This window comes from Pelophylax lessonae (assembly GCF_965119305.1).
Source record: "Pelophylax lessonae genome assembly, chromosome: 1".
In the NCBI taxonomy this organism is placed as follows: domain Eukaryota; kingdom Metazoa; phylum Chordata; class Amphibia; order Anura; family Ranidae; genus Pelophylax; species Pelophylax lessonae.
This window is the reverse complement of record NC_138768.1, coordinates 877,481,132-877,488,130: the sequence shown is the minus strand read 5'-3', so window position 1 is coordinate 877,488,130 and position 6,999 is coordinate 877,481,132. Positions and strand designations below refer to the sequence as shown.

The 6,999-nt window shown below is 44.6% G+C and overlaps 1 pseudogene across 1 annotated transcript; it reads right to left on the bottom strand.

The window, feature by feature from the left end:
• Positions 1 to 200: 200 nt before the first annotated feature.
• LOC309552801 (F-box/LRR-repeat protein 6-like) lies at positions 201 to 1,768 on the bottom strand (annotated as a pseudogene). Its single transcript has one exon. The product of its transcript is annotated as an F-box/LRR-repeat protein 6-like (transcript).
• Positions 1,769 to 6,999: the final 5,231 nt, after the last annotated feature.

Genomic DNA, 6,999 nt, shown 5'->3' with positions numbered 1-6,999 from the left:
CTATGGATGCTACGTGTTTGTAGCTTGACTGTTACCTGTTATGTAATTTCTTGAAAATTTAATAAAAACAGTTTGAAAAAAAAAAAAGAGATAAAAGAGGTAATGACTGTGGGGGATGGGCTGATGGAGAAAATAAGAGTACAGTTGTTAGGTGGTTGCCAGATGTGTTTCCAGGGATCGCAAGTTGTTCTTGCTTAAAATGTAATATTCTTGCTCCAGTTGGAGAAGATCTTGGAATGAGCACAGGAAATCCACTGGATACTTTAGCTCAATGGATTGAGTTCATCGGGGGTGTCACTGCTCTTCTGCCTCCTGAAGTTTCTTGGTCAGATCAGCCAGACACCGCTCAATGTCTTCTCTGGCACGGTAGACACGTTTCAGCCCCTGAGGAATGTTGCGGCAGGAGGACAGGTCAAGGTGGGTGAGGGCCTGGCAGCTGAGGAGGACATCTCTGACAGCCTGGGGCGTGGATCTGGTTCCTGAGAGGTTCAAGGAATGGAGTGTGTCATTACCTTCACCACTTTCTCCGGTGAAATTATGCAAGGCTTCTGCCAAATCCTCTTCTGTGTATCCCCGACTTGTTAGGTCGAGTTCCTGCAGACTGTGCCCCCAATTACTGGTCAGCAGACGGGACCCAGAATCCATTGATGACGACAACCTAGTGCTGCAGTACAAACCCAGGAAGAGGTACTCCACATCAGTACATGGGAGGTCCCACAGTCCCCTTGGCGAGATCCTGTAACATCCCCGCAGGTCTAGAACACTCAGCTTGCTAGAACCTTTCAGCAGCCTCTGGCAGATGCCATCATCGACCCAAGAGTGGCGGGAAGTGGCGAGGCACAGCTCCTGCAGCTCAGGAAAACCAGAGGCACCAGTGGAGTTTCGAGGTATGAATTTTGCCTTCCACAAGACGTTTAACAGTCTCAGCACCTCCAGCTTGGGGCAGAAAGCCTGTAACCCCTCAATGGGTAGCTGAAGGTCCATGATTACCGACTCTAAAGGAAGATCCACCTTTAGATGCCTCAACTCTGGGCACCAGCCACCCGCTATTCCGGCCAGAATGGCATTTATCTGAAGGCTATATATGACAGCAACAGTTGCCTGAGACGGGCACCGTACATCTCCAGGAATCTGTGTAGGGCATTGATCTGAACCTTGGAGTTCTGCAAGTTGAGGCTCTGCAACTGGGGACAGCAACGTCCTATAGACAGCAGGTCCTTCACAGTTACCCAATTACGATGTGACAGCGTAATAGAGGACAGTAGTGGGCAGGACTAGGACAAATTCTGTAGTACGTAGGAAACGGAACTCTTCCACTGATGAAGGGAAAAATCAGCGACCCAAGGAAGCCTTAGTTGGATGAGTGCCTCCTTTGTATCTGTCACCCTTTTCTGGCTTCTGGGTTGATCTTTGGCACCTGGAAGGACCCAGCAGTGACTCACTGTGACACGACGCCAGAGGTCCAGACTGGAAGCTACCTGCCGCCATAACCTACACACCTGAGAGAGCCTGCACAGAGTGGGCACCGCACCCTCACTGTCCACCAGGAACGTGAAGACCCGATGTAAGATCTCCACTGGGATGATAGAGCCCCAGCCAAAGTCAGTGTGGACAGCCCCCTGGTCCATCAATGGCCCCATGCGGCATCTCTTCTGCACGCAGACAGTTTTGTCCAGATCATGGTTGCTGGAGATGAGGATCAGCATGTCCTTGTCTGTGTGGTTCATGTAATAGGAAGGTGCAGCATTGTGGGATTGCTGCCTCTTCCTGGAGCAAGCACGCTTTGCAAAACGCTTCCCGCGGAGTTCCCGCTTGTGCTCGGAGGGCGGGACTAAACTAAGTTCATTTTTACTAATGAACATTTACTACATCTTTATAGCTCATGGATGACGAGCACAGAATGGATGAGTGAATGATATAGCACAGGAGGCATGTTGGTCAATAGTGGGGACCCCACCACTTTGTGAAATGCTCTCTTCAAACTTGGTATCCATTACTTTCCCAAAATTTTCAATTCGCATGTGGCCACCTTAACTGATGAAAATGCACTTTAACTTTATATATTTCGATGGATGAAGAGCACAGAATGGATGGGTTGATGATGGAACACAGGAGGCAGGTTGATCAACAAAGGGTATCCCACATCCATTGAGAAATGCTCTTTCCTGCACCGCTCCCTTCAAACATGGTATCCATTTCGTTACCAAAATTGGCAGTTCTCTTGTGACCATCTTCACTGATTGAAATCTACTACAGCTTTATGGCTCGATGGATGAAGAGCACAAGGTGGTCAGAGTGCGGGAAAAAAAAAGGAACCTACACAAATGACCTTCTTTTGTCATGTCCTAAGTGCGGGAAAAGTTGGATTCAGAAAAAAAGACCTTGAGTTTACACTGGGGAGCGTCCTTATTCAAGGTCGGAGTGCTTGCTATGCATTATGGAAGCTATGCTGAAAGTGCGAGAAATTATTTATTCTACAAGAATGCCTTAAATACCAAAGACTTTGAGTTTCCCTATTCATATTCTGAGTGTGGGAAATGTTTTATTCAAAAAGAAATAACGAAGACTTCAAACTGATGAGCGTTCCTATTCTTGTTCTGAGTGCGGGAAATGTTTTTCTGAAAAAAAAAAAACCTTATATACATCACAGAATTCACACAGGTGAGTGTCCGTATCTATGTCTGGAGTGTGGGAATGGTTTAATTAAGGAAAGAACACTTGAACAGCAGAGAAGTCATAAATCAAAGGAAAGGGTTCACACTGGCGACCTTCCTTTTTCATGTTCAGAGTGCGGGAAATGTATTGCCGAGAAAAAAAAAAAAACTTCACACATTAGAGAACTCGCACCAATGACCTTTCTTATTCATGTCCTAAGTGTGAGAAATGTTCTATTCAGAAAGAAGACCTTAAGGGGAGTTTACACTGAGGAGTGTCCTTATTCATGTTCAGAGTGCGGGAGAAAATAAAACTTGTTATACATCAGAGAAGTCACACGGGGGAGCATACCTACTTATGTTCAAAGTGCGGGAACTGTTTTTTCTTAAAGACCTTAAATACCAGAGAATTCACGCTGGTGAGTGGCCCTATTCATATCCTGAGTGTGGGAAATGTTTTATTCAAGAAAGACCTTCCTAAAATATCAGTAAATTCACACTGAGTGTCCCTATTCATCTTCTGAGTGTGGGAAATGTCCCTTGTTGGGTACCTTTCCCTAATGCTGGTTCTACTCTGTCCAGATGTTACTCCCATACTGCTTGCACACCGAAAGAAGCAGAATCTACTATTTATATGGAACTATGATGGCCAACCACCTCTTGTGGGATTTTGGTATCCAATAGTATTCCCATCCTCCCTAAGATGGCTTCCTGAACCCTTATCGGGGGACAATCATTCCTTAATGGGCTCCAGCTTCAGCACAATGTCACCTTGATGAAAATCAACTACAGCTGTATATCTTGAAGGACGAAGAGCACAGTTTGGATGGATAGCTGGCTGAATGATAGAGCACAGGAGTCATTTTGGTAACAAAGGAGACTCAACCACCACGGATAAATGCCCTCTTCAAACTTGATGTTCATCTCTTTCCCAAAATCAGCAATTCTTATGTGGCCATCTTTAGTTATGAAAATGACCGATGGCTGAAGAGCACAGGAGGGATGGCTGAACGATAGAGCACAGGAGAGCCTGTTGGTTAACAAAGGGGACCAACACCACCACCACTGAGAAAGGCCCTCTACAAACTTGATAGCCATCTCTTTCCCAAAATCGGCAATTCTGATGTGGCCGTCTTTACTGATGAAAATGTACTACAGATTTATAGCACAATGGATGATAGAGCACAGGAGAAATGTAGGTCAACAAAGGGTAACCCACCATCACTGATACATTCCCTCTTTCCTGCAATGCCCTCTTCAAACTTGATGTCCATCTCTTTCCCAAAGTCAGCAATTCTGATGTGGCCGTCTTTACTGATGAAAATGAACTACAGCTATTGTATATCTTGATGGATGAAGAGCACAGGATGAATGGTTGAACAAAGGGGACCCCAGCACCACTGGGAAATGCTCTTTCCTGCAATGACTCCTCCACCACTGAGAAATGCTCTCTTTCCTGCAATGTTCTCTTCAAACTTGATATCCATCTCCATCTCCTTCCCAAAATCGGCAATTCTGATGTGACCGTCTTTATTGTTGAAAATGTGCTACAGCTTTATAGCTCAATCGACAATAGAGCACAGGAGGCCTGTTGGTCAAAGGAGAGCATCCCACCACCATGGAGAAATTACTTCTTCAAACTTGATGTCCGTCTTTCCCAAAATCAGCAATTTTTATGTGGCCGTCTTTACTGATAATATTGCACTACAGCTTTATAGCTCTCTTTCCTGCAATGTTCTCTTCAAACTTGATATCCATCTCCATCTCCTTCCCAAAATCGGCAATTCTGATGTGACCGTCTTTATTGTTGAAAATGTGCAACAGCTTTATAGCTCAATCGACAATAGAGCACAGGAGGCCTGTTGGTCAAAGGAGAGCATCCCACCACCATGGAGAAATTACTTCTTCAAACTTGATGTCCGTCTTTCCCAAAATCAGCAATTTTTATGTGGCCGTCTTTACTGATAATATTGCACTACAGCTTTATAGCTCAATCGATAAAGAGCACTGGATGGGTGGATTACAGAACACAGGAGGCATGTTGGTCAACCAAAATAATCTACAGCTGTAGCTCTCCATTGATGAAGAGCACAAGATGGATGGGTGAATGATGGAGCATAGGCGGCATGTGGGTCAACAGAAGGGACCCCACCACCTTTAGGAAATGCCCTCTTACCTCCAATGTCCACTTTCTCAAAATCGACATTTACTGATTAAAATGTACTATAACTTCATATGGCCCCTTTTCACATTTGTACGATTTATCCTGCGACTTGGGACTGCACAGTTGCCTGACACGTACTCCATGATTTCCAATTCATACCATTCATATTTGTGCAACTTCAAGTCGCAACAACTTCAAAGTCATCCCTGTGCTACTTTGGCATGACTTTGATGCATTTTGAGGTCTCTAGACCTCAAGACTACACAAGCATTGCTTCAAGTTAAGTCAAAATTGCGCAACTTTTAGGTCGCACAAGTATGAAATGGGCCTATATCTTTATTGAGGAATATGGGTGGATAACAGCACACAGGAGGCATGAAAGAATCCCACCACCATCGAAAAATGCCCTCTTCAAACTTGTTGTCCATCTCTTTCCCTAAATCACCAATTCTTATGTTGTCGTCTTTACTGATGAAAATGTAATACAGCTTTATATCTCGATGGATGGATGATTGAGCACAGGAGGTATGTTGGTCAACAGAGTGGACCCCATCACCATTGAGAAATGCCCTCTTCCAACTTGATAACCATTTCTTTCCCATAATCAGCAATTCTGATGTGTCCGTCTGTACTGATTAAAATTTTCTACAGCTTTATAGCTCAATAAATGGAAGTGCACAGGATAGATAAATGATAGAGCATAGGAGGCATGTTGGTCAACACAGGGGACCCAACCACCATTGAGAAATGATCTTGTGGGTTATACTACACCACCGTAAGGGTCAGACATACGATTCAAGTATCCAAATGATCTAGTTCAAAAGATAAGACAATGCTTCACTTAGTGTAAAATTAGAGTGGGATTTATTTGTAAAAACAGTATAAATAAAGGAAGATCAATCACACATTAGTTCAATTGTTGGCCTGCACATAAACGATCACCCGCACTTCCAGGACTGAGTCACTTAGTGATGAAGTCAGCGTGTTGTTCGCCCTACGTGTGTTGTCATAAATGACGTTGTCCTGGGGCATGGGAGATGCAATCGCCTTAAATGGTCTCTCAACCAACCAAACCTTGATTTGATCCACCAAAGAGTTAAGGTGTATTTATCTCATATCCCTTATTTGCAAATCTTTTTAGTCAATCCCGTTGATTGCATTTCAAACGCTGTTTGTGTCAGAATATATAAAATCAGTGTGGCAGCCGACGAGTACCTGCAAGGGAAACAGGTTAAAAAAAAAGAATGAAAAACAAAGTACAGTAAAAGTACAGTAGGAAGAGTACAAGAACATAAAAATAACAGACGAAAACTGTTTTTGGCTTTTGTATTTTTTTTTTTTTTTGTATTTTTTTTAACACTTTTTGTTTGTGAACTGCAACTTTCCAGGTTAGGGTCTCTCAAAATGTCGATAGCCATCGAACATCTTTCGAGACCCTGTGTTTGTGTGCCCTACACTGTGTCGTGCTTTACCCTACACTAAAACTCCACTAGTGTATGGTAGGGCTCGAAACATTCCCCGATGCAGAGACCAGGTCAGGACATCTGGGACAATAATAGCGGGTGTCACGCCTACATCCGCGCCTGCTACAGACACGACATCTTCTTTGGGGTTGTCTTTGGGTAGGGGTACTTGGAAGGACATGTGGAAAATGTCTCTCATGCAGCCGGCTCACTGCATCTAGGAGGGGAAGTTGGACAGGCATGCCTCCTGGGTACAGGTAGGCAAGGATGATCGTTTCCTGGAATTCCCGTAAGGATCCAGTTCGTCCCGACGCCCTGTATAGGACAAAGGCGTTCAGCATAGCCAATTGGAATAAACAGACACTTTTTTGTACCAGCGTATGGCTTTACGGGCAACTAAATATGGCGCCAAAAGCTGGTCGTTAAGGTCCACCCCTCCCATATTAAGGTTATATTCGTGGACACAGAGGGGTTTCTCCACAACGCCAGTTGCCGTAGGAATTTGGATCTACGTGTCTGCGTGAAGGGAGGACAGAACATAAACATCCCATGTATCCCTCCACTTTACTGCAAGCAATTTGTCCATTTTCAAGCAGGCTCTCGCCCCCCGACTAAGACGGGAATTTACAAGCTGTTGGGGGAAGCCCCGGCGATTGGGTCGCACGGTGCCACATGCGCCAATTTGTAATTCAGAAAGATGACTAAATAGTGGCACGCT